Source organism: Pleurodeles waltl, chromosome 5, assembly GCF_031143425.1.
Source record: "Pleurodeles waltl isolate 20211129_DDA chromosome 5, aPleWal1.hap1.20221129, whole genome shotgun sequence".
In the NCBI taxonomy this organism is placed as follows: Eukaryota; Metazoa; Chordata; class Amphibia; order Caudata; family Salamandridae; genus Pleurodeles; species Pleurodeles waltl.
The window spans coordinates 1,295,042,812-1,295,058,389 of NC_090444.1; positions in this window are offsets into that span (position 1 = coordinate 1,295,042,812).

The following is a 15,578-nucleotide window of genomic DNA, read 5'->3' on the forward strand; positions in this document are numbered from 1 at the left end:
TGGTTTTTTTTTTTTTTTAGAGATGGGGAGCGACCCATTAGGCAAGGGTCGCTCCCCTGGGGGACAAATTGTATTTAGACCATTTCTGCCCCCCTTGGGGGCAGATCGGTCGATTTTAGGTCCATCTGCCCACAAGGGGGGCAGAAACAACTAGGCACCGGGTTTTTTTTTTTTTCACCAATGTCACGCAAGGGGAGCAACCCCGTAGGCAAGGGTCGCTCCCGGGAGGGCTTGGGGGGGTGGGGGTGCAAATTTATTTTAGGCCATTTCTGCCCCCCCGGGGGCAAATCGGCCGATTTTAGGTCAAACTGCCCCCAAGGGGGACAGAATCAACTAGGCACCGGGGATCTTTTTTTTTGCGCCAATGTCACGCAGGAGGAGCGACCCCGTAGGCAAGGGTCGCTCCCCAGGGGGTTGGGGGGGCATATTCATTTAGGCCATTTCTGACACCCCTGGGGTCGGCTGAGTTAGAGGCCAAAATCCACAGGTAGGCACTTTGTAAAAAACACCTCTGTTTTCTGTGAAAAAATGTGATGTGTCCACATTGTGTTTTGGGCCATTTCCTTTTGTGGGCGCTAGGCCTACCCACACAAGTGAGGTATCATTTTTATTGGGCGACTTGGGGGAACACTGGGTGGAAGGAAATGTGTGGCTCCTCTCAGATTCCAGAACTTTCTGTCACCGAAATGTGAGGAAAATGTGTTTTTTAGCCAAATTTTGAGGTTTGCAAAGGATTCTGGATAACAGAACCTGGTCAGAGCCCCACAGGTCACCCCATCTTGGATTCCCCTAGGTCTCTAGTTTTAAAAAATGCACAGGTTTGGTAGGTTTCTTTAGGTGCCGGCTGAGCTAGAGGCCAAAATCTACAGGTAGGCACTTTGCAAAAAACACCTCTGTTTTCTGTAAAAAAATATGATGTGTCCACGTTGTGTTTTGGGGCATTTCCTGTCGCGGGCGCTAGGCCTACCCATACAGGTGAGGTATCATTTTTATCGGGAGACTTGGGGGAACGCTGGGTGGAAGGAAATTTGTGGCTCCTCTCAGATTCCAGAACTTTCTGTCACCGAAATGTGAGGAAAACATGTTTTTTTAGCCAAATTTTGAGGTTTGCAAAGGATTCTGGGTATCAGAACCTGGTCAGAGCCCCACAAGTCACCCCATCTTGGATTTCCCTAGGTCTCTAGTTTTAAAAAATGCACAGGTTTGGTAGGTTTCCCTAGGTGCCGGCTGAGGTAGAGGCCAAAATCTACAGGTAGGCACTTTGCAAAAAACACCTCTGTTTTATGTCAAAAAATGGGATGTGTCCACATTGTGTTTTGGGGCATTTCCTGTCGCGGGCACTAGGCCTACCCACACAAGTGAGGTATCATTTTTATCGGGAGACTTGAGGGAACATAGAACAGCAAAACAAGTGTTATTGCCCCTTGTCTTTCTCTACATTTTTTCCTTCCAAATATAAGAGAGTGTGTAAAAAAGACGTCTATTTGAGAAATGCCCTGTAATTCACATGCTAGTATGGGCACCCTGGAATTCAGAGATGTGCAAATAACCACTGCTCCTCAACACCTTATCTTGTGCCCATTTTGGAAATACAAAGGTTTTCTTGATAGCTATTTTTCACTCTTTTTATTTCAGCAAATGAATTGCTGTATACCCAGTATAGAATGAAAACCCACTGCAGGGTGCAGCTAATTTATTGGCTCTGGGTACCTAGGGTGATGAACCTACAAGCCTTATATATCTCCGCAACCAGAAGAGTCCAGCAGACTTAACGGTATATTGCTTTCAAAAATCTGACATTGCAGGAAAAAGTTACAGAGTAAAACATAGAGAAAAATTGCTGTTTTTTTCACCTCAATTTCAATATTTCTTTTTTTTCAGTTGTTATTTTCTGTAGGAAAGCCTTGTAGGATCTACACAAATTACCCCTTGCTGAATTCAGAATTGTGTCTACTTTTCAAAAATGTTTAGGTTTCTGGGATCCAGCATTGGTTTCACACCCATTTCTGTCACTGACTGGAAGGAGGCTGAAAGCGAAAAAATCGTAAAAATTGGGTATGTCCCAGTAAAATGCCAAAATTGGGTTGAAAAATTGGGTTTTCTGATTCAAGTCTGCCTGTTCCTGAAAGCTGGGAAGCTGGTGATTTTAGCATCGCAAACCCTTTGTTGATGCCATTTTCAGGAAAAAACCACAAGCCTTCTTCTGCAGCCTCTTTTTCCCATTTTGTTTGAAAAAAAAGAATTTTCATTGTATTTTGGCGAATTTCTTGGCCTCCTTCGGGGGAACCCACAAAGTCTGGGTTTCTCTAGAATCCTTAGGATGTTGGGAAAAAAGGACGCAAATTTGGCTTGGCTAGCTTATGTGGACAAAAAGTTATGAGGGCCTAAGCGCGAACTGCCCCAAATAGCCAAAAAAAGGCCTGGCACAGGAGGGGGAAAAGGCCTGGCAGCGAAGGGGTTAATGAAAACGAAGTATATAGACCTCTATGTGTGATATGTGAGGGATGATGAGACGGATGTGCGTGAATGAGTGTGTGTTTGTGTATTAGTGCGATGACTTTGTGTGGAAATATGAATTCCAAATTCTATTGAGGAAATAAAATATTTAGTTAATTTCCAACCATTTAAGTTATGAAATATTTTTTATCCTTCCAGCATAGACCATAAGTCTATTTTTCTTACAAAGGTGGTACTCAGTAGGCAGGATTACTGTAACACCAGGCAGAGGTATCCAGAAAACTGCTATAATTGAGAAACATTAGTAGTCAAATTCCTTTACAAAACGGTCATGACTTCTGGATCATGAGTGTCCTCCACTGCCCAGTTCTCAAAGTTCACTGGGGCTACTGGCCAACTAAATATACAAACCCTTGTTATTGAACATCACAAATCGAATAATTGGATTCACCATATTTAAAAGCATTCAAACAATACAAAACAGGCAAGATTCTCTAAGTAAAAGAACATAAAGCCTGGAACTCACTTAATCCATGTTTGCGATTCTAAAGTGAACACTTAAAATTTTAGCAAAACAAATAAACTATCCCTTGGATGCTGTTGGAAGAGAAGTGAAGGCCAGGGTATTCTGAGTTGAAAGGTGAGTTTATTTACAGGAAATACATTCTACGAGGAAAGTAACAACAAAAATAATGCAATATCATGACAACACGTTCTCCACCAACCCTCTATCCGCTGAAATATCCCACACTCAAGCAAAAGCCCTACTCATGTCCTATTCCGTTACAAACACACTGTTCCAACTCTGACCACATTTTGTGTTCAATTCACTCAAGCTATGTCAGCTAAGCAAAACATCTCACTGCTTCAACTTTACAATTCTAAACAAGAGTAAAATCTGAACACATAAAACGAAAGAGTAACACAGAGACATTTCTTGATGACACGTGATTAGAAATGAAATAGCATATAACTTGTGATAAAGCACATCCTTTATACCATATAGGTATTTTTTTGTATGTCGTGCTTCCTCTCATTGCCTCAAATGTAGTGTGCAAATGACCAATATACTCACTCATTCCAGGCTGCCTATATGCTCGCCCATCTTTGGGACTCCTAGACTCACCCACAGATTGATAACATATTTTTTTCTTTTAAGACTGTCATTTCCCGGTTACATTTGCTGCCCTTCTCTGTCCAGTAGTGAAAGTGCGTTTCACAGTTGCAGTTCACTGCAAACTGACATACTGTTCAAATTCCGCACAGACCCACCCTTCATCCTCGCAGCACTATTCAACGTTTCAACAAGTTTGACAGGATCCAACCACTTGGAACCACTTTTCTTACGTCCTAAGAATACCTTCAATCGAACTGTCCCACATAGATCTTACTAGAGACTCTTCAGTTCTTCTGTGCCATATCTAGTTTCATTTTCCGCTTGAATTCCTCATTCTTTGCCGTAACACTTATTAAATTGTGTTCCTCAACATCCTTGTCTTCCTTGATACACCTAAGTTTCCCTTCATCTACTAGGGAGCCAACGCAACCCTAGAATCCACCCTAAGCAATTCAAAATGTGAGTAACCAATGACAGAGTTCTGTGTGGTTCTATAAGAAAGCACACTAGTTAATAAGAGCTTTTTCCAGTTAATCTCCCTACTAACTGCAAACTATTAAACTAAGGACTATTGTCCGAGTGTAGACACATGGGAAGTCTCTCCCCACAGAAAATATCATCAAAAAAACTGATCACAGTTGTCACGCCCTCCACAATTTTCACCTCAGGCCACTTGGAATAGTAGTATATCAACACCAAAACAAACACCTCTCTCCTGGAAGGTGCACACAATAAGCCACGAATATCTCTACTTAGCATCCGAAAAAGGTCATTTGGGAAGTGTAATGGTAATTTGGGTTATTATACAAGGTTGGTGACCATATTGGTCTTGCTGCAAAATTCTCATTGTCTCACTGCCCTATCTCTGATGTCACCCAATGGTGGCCACCAAAAATATTCCCAGACCCTACTTTTATTATCAGACATTCCCACGTTCTTCATGACCATGGGTGATTATTCTTCCACTTAACACACATGACAGGATTACGTTGTTGCCACCTAAGAGAATGTTTTTGTGCCAAGTTAATTACAAATGAGTCTTAATAAAAGATGTACTCTCAGTTTGCACCTTCTACTCCTCTGCCACCCTGTCTCAAGATACCTCCGATCTCCTCCAGGATGGGGCCACTCCTGGAAGCATGCATCCATTCCTCTGCTATGCAGGTTCCACCAGAAAGGAACTCATTCAACAGAATGGCATAATTGATACTCACTCTCGTATTCTTCATTCTACAAGTCTTGATCAGACAAAGGTAGATTGGACCTGCTGATTCCTCTGCCCTGACTCATGCTCAATCACTAACTGATCATTTTGAAGCCTAGACGCTACCCTGGTCAATCTAACTGGCATAACCATATCACCACCTGGTGCAAGCATAATCACTAATGTTTGTGATCTATCCTAAGAACACTGTTTGTACCCACAAAAACATGCAGAACTGTGCCACTGCACAAATACAAGCCAGGAGTTACCTTTCTATAATTGTCTCATTTTTCTTAGACTTCCATGAAGGTCTGGATCCATACACCACAATCCACTCTATCTGGTTGTCACAATATAGTGAAGTAGCCCCCAGACCACACCCACTAGGGACTACAGCAGTAACATACTGTTTTTCCACAATAAGTGGGTTCAAGCAAGAAGCATAAACAATATCACCTTTGAACACTTTTCACTGGCTTTCCTCCAAACAAAACTCTTGTTCTTTTACAATAGGGCACTTGGGGGGTGCATTTTGAGGAGGAGTCTACCATGAATTGTGTGTAGAATTCTGTGGGACTCACGAACGACAACTGCTGTTTCTTGAACGCTGGTCTGGGTGCTTTCAAAATTTCTTGGATGTGGCTGCTTTTGGGTATAATGTCCTGAAATGGAATTTGTTACTTTCTAATGTCCATCCTTTACCTGAAAAAGCCTGTAGATCCCTTGTTAGATTTAATTCATTTTTTCCATATCTTTCTCTAAAAGAAGAATCTCATCCTGGATCAGGATAACGCTTGCTATCCCTTTTAAGGTCGCTTTCATAATCCACTGGAAGATAGAGACAAGGTTTGCAAGTCTGAAAGGAATTCACTCATATTGGAGCATTCATTATGGAGTCATGAACACTATGAAAAAATCCTAAAACCCTTATCTAGGACTGCTAGGTGAAAGGCACTAGCAAGATCTAATGTCAAGAAAACAGCTGCTCCTCCCTAGGTAGAATTCACCTTATGCATATTAGGAAGAGGGTAATTATCAATCCAAATTGTGCTATATAGCAACAGAGGTAAACACATAAATGAAGATCTCCTGAGCATGTAAGTGAAATTACTATTGGAATGAGATAGGGAGATGACTCTATTGTATCAATAATATCTTAAGCAAAAAGAACATATGATGGACTGAATACTGAACAATGCAAACATTCACCCCCAATCAAAAATATCTGGGTTTAATCCATTGTTTTTTGTCCCCAACGCCACCCCAGTATGGACCCACCCATATGCAAATCAGCCTTGACCCTGTTCTCCATGGGAACAGTCCATCCCGATATGCCAAGCGGGGTCCTCCCTAGATCAGAAACAAGCATCCTAGAACCAGTTTTGTGGTATCACCCCTCATCAGCCAGGCTAGCTTGAATCCAGTGATGCAGTGAGCACGGGACACATGTCTAGGCATACCCTTCCCACTTAGGTCGACAAGAGCAAAAAGAACAGATGATTGACGGAATGCTGATCCCTTTTAAGGTTTCTTTCTCAATCCATTGGAAGATAGAGGCAGTGCTTGCAAGTCTGAAAGGAATTGACTTATATTGGAGCATTCCTTATGGAGCCATGAACAGTATGAAAAACTACTAAAATGCTTATCTAGGACTACCTAGTGAAAGGCACCAACAAGATCTAATGTCAAGAAAACAGCTGCTCCTCCCTAGGTAGAATTAACCTTATGCATATTGGGAAGAGGGTGACTTTCAACCAAAATTGTGTTATTTAGCAACAGAGGTCAACACAGAAATTTTGATCTCCTGAGGATATAAGTGAAATTACTATTGGAATGAGATATGGAGATGATGTTATTGTCTCAATAGTATCTTAGGCACAAATATCCTTTACAGCTTATTGTGACCTACTTCTTTAGGATAACGAAAGACTTCTCACCCATAGCTAACACAAATGCTCCCCTTCTTCCGTATAATATGATGTTTAGATTTCTTACATTTTTATAGTTCACAGTCAAAAACATTCTTTAAATTCTCCTTTAAAATTTGTGCATAGTCACTAGTCCCTACCTGTACAGCATCATCTATGTGCTCCAAACCCTCAAATTCCTCAATACTCAAGTAACTCGTATATAGACTGGAGAATCTGCCCTAGGATCTAGTTTAATCCCTATCTCTTCTTGGTGCATCCACCCAAGAATAGGATTACCCTATATGTAGGTATGTGGTACTTTTATAGTGCAAACCTAGTCAAAATGCTGCAGAGCACTGTAGAGTGTCAAATACAAGCATAAAGTCAACAAGGGATAGAAGTGGTAGCAGATTTGTGGACTGTAAATGCATTGAGATGTAGCATTCTTTAAAGTACTGCATCTTCAGTCTTTTCCTAAATTCGAGCAGCACTGATGGAGTCCTAATGGATACAGGTGTGTTGCTGGTGATCTTGTGTGCATAGATATAAACGTCTTGCTGATTATTTTTTCTTTTTTGCACTTCTTAGTCTACAGTCTGATGGTGTTCTGTGTGTAGGTGTGTCAAGAGTAACTTGAGGTAGTCAGCTTTCCTTCAAGATAAGCAAGGGTGCTGGTCATGACGGTTTTGTAAATAATGTAGTTGGTTTTGAAGATGGTGCGGACTGGAAAAGGCATGCTGCACTACCAGTCCTTATTGACCATATATCAGTCACCAACCAGAGTAACCATGCAAGCACCAAACAACACCAATGCCCTCATGGATTAGGCCACTGAAATTGTCAATCAGTACCTTTATACTTTTGGATCCTTAACTGACTCATCTGATATGAATTCACTCCTGATTGCACTAAACAGCCCCCTGAACATCAACCTCAAACATGCTCCGCTTGAAAGTATGCTTATCCATGTACACTTAAAAATCAACCAATAACAAATGATCCAGCAGCGTCAAGAAAAGGAATGGCACAAAACACATCTCTAAGATAACTTCTACGAACTGCCCTTTGCTCAATATAAAAGGAATCTCATAATCAGAGCCAAAGCCTCTATTTGGCCATCATTATAGAGTCATCCACAAGAAAAAAATCCCTCTTCAAATTTGCCAAACTCTGCAATGACCTAGTCCAATGGTTCCCAACCTTTTGATTTCTGTGGACCCCCATTTTAACATTAATGGAACCCAGGGACCCCCACTAAATCATCATTGGAATCCGGGACACCCGCCTGAGTCATTACTGGAAGCTGGGGACCTAATTTGTCAATATTTGCTAATATTTTTTAATGTTCTAAGCAGTCGTGGATCCCCTGAGACGGCTTTGCGGACCCCCAGGGGTCCCTGGACCACAGGTTGGGAACAACTGACCTAGTCACTTAGAGCCACCAACGTACACTAGTGCTTTAAGTGGGTTGTGAAAGGTGGTAGGCAGTTAAAATAGTGTAATCTAAGATGTCTAACTAGGAACTTTCAGAATATGTGTGTCCTGTGTAGCTAACGGAGTGTCCTCACATATGTGGCCTAAAATTACAACAAACGCACTCAAGAGAAAAGGCTATGGATCCAAGACCGACACATTTAGCATTTCAATTGCTTTCAAAGAAATGTGGATACCCTCTCTGACTTCAGGGAACCCATACTTTCTGTCATATGCCAGTTCGCCATTTTGGATAATTCAGCCATTCCCAAGACAAGGAGTGAGCAAACAGCTCATAGATTTCCTTTCCAATCACACTGTGGGATAAACAATGGGTGAGCCAGCACAGTGATTAGAGTGACTGGAAGCAGTTGATTAGACTTTTACCTATACCCCATTTTGCATGTATATTGAAAATAAAGGGTATCACTGTGTCTCCCTATGTTGCAATGTTTTCATATAAGTAAAGGTGAACAGGATTATCTCCTCTTAGTGCAAGGCCTGTGCTACATATGAATACAATATTCTGTGTTAATTAACTTAATCATTACTAGATCGAATCAGTATTAGACTCTAGGGACCTCCACTGAGTCATTACTAAAAGCCAGGGTCCCCAGTATAAACATTTTCAATGATTTAAACCACAAAAAGTACACAACAAATACAGAAACAAGCATTCCTCAAAAAATACACAAGTGGTGAAATCTTTTATTTAATTCACAATCAAATATATTATTATTTTTTGTAATTAGACTGAGGCAGATTGTCTAAATTCAACTGAGGCCACACATCATCCATACTATGTTAATACTATATACTTTTTCATGCACTTGCACTGCTCCCATGAATCAATCTGAGGATGCTAACTTAATTTTTAGTCACTAATTCCAAATTCCTTCATATTTACAGAACATTCTTAATTTTTAAATTTCAAATTTTGCTTCATTATTTATGCACACTTTATGAATCTGATGATATTAATTTTTGAAGCAGTTGTGAACCCCCGGAGTAGACTTCGCGATCGCCCAGGGGTCCCCGAACCACGGGCTTAGAACCACTGTTCTAGGGCACTAGTTGCAGTGGCTCCGATATTTTATGAGCTCTGTGTCTTTAATATGACAGTTAGTGGTTGTCCATGGACAATAAGGTGTTAGTCTCAGCAGATTCTCCTCATGTTTTTGCTAAGATCATGCTTATGATTTTCAAGAATGTTAAGTAGGCTAGCCAGAGAATGACCTTGATAAACAGTGTTCTATGCAGACTCTAGGTTATAGGATGAATTATTAGCAAGCCTGGCATAGTTTATCACCTGTGTTAAATACAGATAGGTAGCTATGACAGTAATTAAAATATGTTGCACAGTACTCAACTATACAGGGTAGAAAGTCTACAGAAAGAATACTTGTTCAATGACTGGTGGTAGCAGCCCCAAATATATATGACAGAGACTTCTTCCTGTCACTAGAGACTGAACTCTTCCATTATGTGCATATGTCCATTATATGGGGGTGGTGATTTTAACTGTGCTGGACGGTGCGCTAGATCACCACCCACAACGATTGGACACGAAACCTGCCATGACAGCCAGTTTGGCGGAGACAATGCATGGATTACAGTTCAGGGAGGGAACTAAACCCAACTGTGACAGATTTCTCCTACTATTCTCCCACACATCACATTCATAGTGGGCTGGATTGGTTTCTTGCTACCACAGGGTGAGCGTTAAACATCAGGGGAGCGCAATATCAGGTCAGGTTCCTCTCTGATCATGCCCCACTACTAGAATATGATATGAGTAGACATCGCCTACGGATCCCACTGTGGGGACTCCGACCGGAGTCATTGGGGGACTCTGGGTTTCAGGTAGACATGCAGCGGGCCATACGTAACTGGAACACCACGGGAATTGTGGTACCGAATAAGGCCTGGAAGGTGATGATCTGAGGGGATTGCCTGGGAAAGATATCTGGCACAAGGAGGAAGCTTGAGAGGGAATTGCAGGAAGGAGAGGCTCGACTCGCCCAGCTATAGCAGCAGTTGAGTATAGGGGAGGAGGATCTGGAGGACCTCATAGGGGCATATAGATGGGTGCAGTGCTTAATTTGGAAATAAAAATGTGCCAGTGCCCAAAGCCCTCCTCTTAAACACATGGCTGCTGCAATTAAATGTGCGAACACGGAATACTCAATCCATTTAAAGCCACTCTCTGCCCCTTCAGCTCACTCTTGCATCTTTCTGCTTTCTCCCATTGTGACACTTTTTCATTTTTCTCTTCCTCCGTCTTTCCCATATGTGTCTTTTGCTTGCAGTAAATGCTAGAGGCAGAAAAATAAGTGCCGGCCCTCAAAAATAAGTGCTGGTGCTCTGCACCGGAAACAACGAGCAAAAATTAAGCACTGGACAGGTGGTGTAGACATGGGACAGACTATAGACAGACACTCCATAGAGAAGGTGACCGTTCAGGCCGTGTGTTGGCCTGGCTGTTGAGACAGGAGAGGCCCCTTGGCCCCCTCCTGTGATACTCTCCTTAACGAGAGCAGATGGACAAGTGGTGATGGGCCAATCTGCAATTAACCGGGCGTTGAGAGATTACCTGGCGAAGGGCTACAAGACAACCATTGGAGATAGGCTGCAGGACACAATAGAGTTCTTAAGAGACATTGACATCCCCCACCTGTCCTCAGCAGACAGAGAGAACTTAAATCGGATATATTCAGCTTGACGAATTGAGAGCGGCCCTCTGGGATATGGCCAGGGGGAAGTCTCCCGAACCTGACAGCCTTCCAGTAGAGTTCTACCAGATGTACCCGGCTGATCTCCTGACTAAACACCTGGAAACACTATAAAAGAGGCGGTATTGATAAGAGTCCTGCCGAACTACATGATGGAGGCACTCATAATTATGTTAACGAAGCCTCACAGAGACTCATATGATCCTGAGTTATATACACCTCTGTCAATGCTAAATGTGGATGTCAAGATATTTGTGAAGGTTCTGGCTTTGCAACTACAGGTGTCTCTTGGTTAGTACACAATTAAAATGTTGGTTTTATGCCGGGCAGGGGCACATGAACCTCAGGATGCTTTTGCATGTTATGCATGCCACCAAAAACTCCAGGGTAGAGGGTGCGTTAGTGGCTTTAGATATGGAAAATGTCTTTGACACTCTATCCTGGACCTATCTCTGGGAGGTGCTTAGGCGAATGAGATTTGGTCCAAGGTACATGGCCTGTGTTTGCTTATTGTACATGGCACCCAGGTCTCGAATGCATATGGGGTGGGTCATTTCAGAGGTCTTTGAAATCAGGAGATGCACCCGCCAGGACTGCCCATTGTCACTGCTCTTTTTTGCCCTAGCCATGGAGTCTCTGGTGAGTTATCTGCGGAAGAAACTTGGGGACAAGGGGATTAGGGTGGGAGATACCATGCATGGAGTGTCTATATATGCTGACGACACTCTCCTTTATGTGACTGACCCGATCCACACAGTCCAGCGACTTGTATAACTCCTGTCAAATTTTGGACAGGTATCGGGTCTCAAGGTCTACCGCCATTAAATAGTGTTTTTTCATTCGGCTGCATTGGCCTTGTGCCCCTTGACTGACCTCCCTGCAGTGGGGCTCCCCTGGGAGTCAAGGCATTTTCGATACCTGGGAATCCAGGTGACACATGACCATGCGCAGTACGACCTGAACATGGGCTGCATTTTGAGAGGCCTTAACTGATCTGTGGATTTTTGGAAGACCCTACCACTGTTGGTTATGGTACGAGTGGTGCTGGGCAAAATGGTTCTATTACCGAGATGCCTATACGTGATGCAGAACTCCTTTTGCATGCTACCACCGTTGTTGTTTCGGCAGTTGGATGAAACTGGAGATTCTGAAATTGGACCAAGAGCAAGGAGGTCTCGGACTACCAGACCTACAGATGTATTACTTTGTGGAACTACTTCAATATGCTGCGTTGTGGTGCGAGGACAAATCCAATTGGGAAAAAAGGCTGCTAGAGGGCTCGGCACCTTTAACTGATCTCTGAAAACTCCTGATGAGGGGGCACAGGGTCCTGGAGAGCACACCGTTTATAGTGACACAGTTAACTTCGGCCTGGAAGAGGACAGTGACATATGTACTAAAATGTGCACCCAGTGCAAAGATGCTCCCACTCTGGTGGCTCAAGCCCTTTCTAAGCCTGAAAGACTCCATGAATGTAACGCCATGGATTGAGGGAAACTGACGACTGGCGGATGACATATCAAAATGGTACATTCGTTACTCTGGCAGAGGCGAGTAAACTATTTGTGGTTGGCCCGGGACAATTTTTACAGTATGCAGCCATATCCCACATGGTCTATGATCAATGGACCGGGTATCCGGAAGGACCGGAGGAGTCTCAGGCGTTGCTGGTAATGCTGGATCTGGGGTCACAGAGGAGCTTTGGCTCCCAAATTTATGCAGCCCTGAAAGGTGACAGGCAAGTCAACACAGCCAAGTCTCGTTCTAATTGGGATTTTGATGTCAACACCTCTTTAACCGATGGGGAGTGGTGGAGAGCAGGGGCACAGGTACGGGAGACAGCACGTAATGCTAGGTTTAAACTCATTCAATTCTATTACCTTCACAGAGCGTATTTGACTGCTCAGCACCTGAGCCGGATTTACCCTACCTGCTCAGCTGATTGCGTATGGTGTGGCCCCGGCTGGCTTTGCCCACATTACATGGGACTGCAGGATGCTGCAACTGTATTAGAAAAAGGTTGTGACCTTGGTTGTGTGGATAACTGGAGTTATCTGACTATAAAACTCCGTCTTCTAGGCCTCCTGTCCCTCCCTAGGGAAGGAAGAAAGATGGGTTACACATTTGCTTTCCTATCCCTGTTACTTGCCAGATGTTGGAAAGCCACCCACTGGGCATGGGTGGCACCCCTGACCCACGATAAATGACAAAAAGATTTGTTGGAATGTATCATTGTGGAGGGAATTGTCTCCGTAGAGTCCGTACGGATGACCATGCAGAGAGAGACCTTGATATGTGGGACGAGATATTGACTGTATAGGAGGTGACCACGGCAGAGAGACAGACGACCAAGTCTCGGACCTGCCCCGTGCCTCGTTGGGCTCCCCCCCCCCCCCTCCTGACAGTGATTGATGCTGATGGTTGCATAAAGATAATCCACATCCGATCGGAAAATACGTATGCTTGGTGGAGATAATGAGAAAATGTGTGCTGTAGGAGAAGGGGAGTGTAGCGGAGGCACTATGCTGGCTGAAGGCCCTGTATTGAAATGGGTGGTACTGGGAGTCCTGGTATCCCTGTAAAGGCTTCTTCATCCTGGCTTGGATTCCTGGATCCTCTCCTTGGCTGATTGACGTATTATGCTTAGTCATCCTGGTAACATGGACCCCCCGTTACGTATTCCCCTACAGTTCCATAAGTACACACTTGAAAACAGAGCGTACTGTAATTATTATGTACTACTAAATCATAAAACAGTATACTGGAACACTTCAACAATTTGTTTAAATAACACTAAGGGCAAATAAGCAGAAAAGTCAGTCCATAATTCAAAGGTCATGTGATATATATTTGTCTTCTTTATTTTGTTTACACACTTCCAACCAAGTACATGATCATCAGCCTCCACGTTTCATCTCCAATTGGACTTTTTCAAGGTGTGTGACTACAAACTGTATTTCTTATTCCTCTACCAATAATATATGAAAAAATAAGATATAGGCGTCAGAGTACACATTTCTTCTAGGTGATCTCTCCCATGGCCTACTGGATTCTTCCTAATAACAAATGTAGTTGTTCTTGTCTGTTTTCATCAATATTTTCAAGCTCACAATGGAGTGTGGTTGCTATTCTGACATTGGAGACACTGGAGTAAAGAGCCCTGAGAAGCTCTGTGCTGTCCTTCACAAATTAAAATTTGTGCCACATTTAATTTTGCGAAGGACCAGACAGGGCTTATCAGGGCTCTCTGAAAATATTGATGATACAAGTGTGATGTCTGAGTCTGATGTCTGATGATGTGTGAATCTCAAACCCAACAAAATTGAGGCTATCAAACGTGTACTGTTTCCTCTGGATAAAAGGTCCCTCAGAGCATTCTTTGTATTAATAGAACATTACTGAAGATTTATTCCTAACTTCTTTGGAGTGGCTCGGTCTTTAATGTATTTAATATTGAAAGGAAAAACTGAAAATATTATATATGATATACACAATAATTGTTACTACAAGCTTTCCACAGTCCCAAAAACCTAGCTGTTCTGAACCTGTATTAAAATATCCAAACTTTTCCAAGGAGTTTCTCATCCAAACCAGTGACTGATGGAAAAGATCCAGAGCTGGTCTTTCACAAGCTGATGTGAATAATATATGTCATCCTGCCATCTTCATTATTGGATGACTAATAACCAGAGAAAGATTTTTTTCAGAGATTGAAAGAGTGCTTGGCAGTTAAGTTGTCTATAGAAACTTTATAGTGTTACTTGTTAGGATGTTCCTTTATATATCGATTGTGCACCTCTGACGTGATTATCACTAAATAAAGAAAAAAATCAAAGGATCCTCCGATTGTTTCTCACTCTCCAAACTTCTCACTGTAATGTAATATACAAAGCTGGGAAACAGCAAACTAACCTCTGTTTCTTTGATGATCCCCAGAAAAGCGTCTGTCAAATCATGAAAATATTGTGGAAGAGGATTGATGTATGCCTGATATGCCTTTTCCCTTTGTGCAGGAAACTTCGAGTCCATCCGAACAAGAAGAATGTGAGACCATTAGCCGTTCATAAAATGAGGACTAATGTTGCAACAGGAGAAAAAGGCTGAACTATCTCAGCTGGAAGTGGCTGCTCAAGAGGAGGAAATCCCAGGGCATCTGGATTCAATGCGCAAATGACAAGAAGAATATGCTTGAACCTCTAGGGGGGGGAACTGCTGCAGAAAGGAATGACTGAACGTCACACCTGGTCGGAAACAAAGGCAAAAAAATGCGTAGCCTTATCCACCACACGAACAACCAAGGACTGCGCAACCCAGATGGATGTGTGTCAAGCACCTGTGAAAATGTGTAACCTAAGTCACCCCACGAACAAGAGAGGAATGCGCAACCCAGAAAGATGTGTTAAGCAGCCTTTATAGATTGTCACCACACTAACAAGAATGGAATGGGCAACCCAGAAGGCTGTGTGTCAAGCAGCCTTGAAAATGTGTAGCCTAAGTCACCACACTAACAAGAGAGGAATGGGCAACCCAGGCGGATGTGTGCCAAACAACTGTGAAAATGTGTAGCCTAAGTCACCCCATGAACAAGAGAGGAATGGGCAACCCAGATAGATGTGTCATAAGCAGCCATTGTAGCCTGTCACCACACTAACAAGAATGGAATGGGCAACCCTAAGTGGATGTGT